Source organism: Mus caroli, chromosome 9 (assembly GCF_900094665.2).
Source record: "Mus caroli chromosome 9, CAROLI_EIJ_v1.1, whole genome shotgun sequence".
NCBI lineage: Eukaryota > Metazoa > Chordata > Mammalia > Rodentia > Muridae > Mus > Mus caroli.
The window spans coordinates 85,011,795-85,013,451 of record NC_034578.1 but is presented as its reverse complement, the minus strand read 5'-3'; the positions used below and the strand labels follow the sequence as shown (position 1 = coordinate 85,013,451).

Here is a 1,657-nt window from a genome sequence, read left to right as displayed (position 1 = left end):
ATTCATAAAGGATGCTAAAATTTCAAGTATCAATTAGGGAAAATAAATAAACAGGTAGGATTCGCTGAGCTGGAAATATAACGGCTTCCCTGCAGGGATTCAACTGAGTGTTTAGTAAAAGGACACAAGCTCTAAAAGACCTTCTCACCGAGGGAAGTGGGACAGACCTAGTTAAGACTCCGTGAAACAAGGCAGCCAATGTGGGAGACTTCTGTGTAACCTCTAAATATGTACTTTTATTTATTTATTTATTTATTTATTTTGGTTTTTTCAAGACAGGGTTTCTCTGCATAGCCCTGGACTTCTGTGTAACCTCTAAATATGTACTTTTATTTATTTATTTATTTATTTATTTATTTATTTTGGTTTTTTCAAGACAGGGTTTCTCTGCATAGCCCTGGCTGTCCTGCACTCACTTTATAGACCAGGCTGGCTTCAAACTCAGAAATTTGCCTGCCTCTGCCTCCCGAGTGCTGGGATTAAAGGCGTGCACCACCACCGCCCAGCAATATGTACTTTTAAAAGAATTAATTTGGGCATCGTTTCCTGGAATAAGGCCACCATCAGAAAAAAGAAAGCACAGGAAGAAGGAGGCAGAAACGGGGACAGTGCAGGGTGTGTCAGTAATAAGGGAACAAACGCTTAATGCTCATAAGACCCTTGGCTGGAGTCCCAACATGCACNAACACACAGACTAAATGGAACGGAGGCCTCTGAGTATTTGGCTGACATAAGTGAAAGAAGATGGCCAATTGCAAACTTAGGTATTTGCTAGAGAAAGAGAGTATCAACTAAGAGACTTGCAAGAGCCAAAAAGCAGAATGAAGATACATGAAGCACGGACCCGGACTAGGCTTCTAACAAAGAACTGGCATAGGTGCCTAATGGGAGTAAATCAGTGTGCACAGGGCACGCCGCCCCCCGACCCCCAGCACCTTGCCTTCTACAAGTGCCCACCATGGATGCACCTGCAGCCTCTTCACTACGCACTACGCACTGGATGTGGATGGAGGGCGGGGTTAACTAAGAACCAACTTAATCATGATTTCAACCAGTTCCGGAAGGGGCAAAGCATCATGGTGGAAATGACAGTGGCCAAAGATATTTTAAATATGGGAGAAATATTAATGATCTGTAGCAATAAGGAAAACTATGATTTACTAAATGTTGCTACATTAGTATTAATAGGAATTAAAGTTTAATTCTCTCTGTAAATTTAGGCAGGTCTTACTGATGGTCAGACTATGAATACAAATAACATAACAACAGATAGTACACTGGGGAATAACTCACCACATATTCATTCATGATGTTTGTAAGTTGCTTGGTTTTGGTTTTGCCCCTGGAAACACGCAGAGGATACTGGGATACACTCGAGAGAAGGAGAATCGTATAGAGTCATGAGAGTGAGAGGATAGTCATGGCTTGGTCCTAGATTCTCCACTCAAAACACTGTGCAATTAGCTGAAGAAGAAGAAAAAAATGTAAGAAAACAGTCCCTGGGGGCTGGAGAGAGCTCAATGATAACGAGCACTGGCTGCTCTTCCAAAGGACTCAGGTTCAATTCCCAGCACCCATAAAGTCGCTCACAACTATTTGTAACTCCAGTTCCTGAAGATCTGGCACCCTCACACAGACATATATGCAGGCAAAACAC

General features: G+C 42.3%; 1 long non-coding RNA gene across 2 annotated transcripts in view; it reads right to left on the bottom strand.

Annotated features, from left to right (window-relative positions):
• Positions 1-539: 539 nt before the first annotated feature.
• Positions 540-1,657, bottom strand: part of LOC110302472 — a 7,578-nt gene continuing 6,460 nt past the window's right edge. For both annotated transcript variants that reach the window (XR_002378800.2, XR_002378801.2), the window contains exon 3: positions 540-1,464. This is a non-coding gene — a long non-coding RNA (uncharacterized LOC110302472). The remainder of the gene's footprint in view (positions 1,465-1,657) is intronic.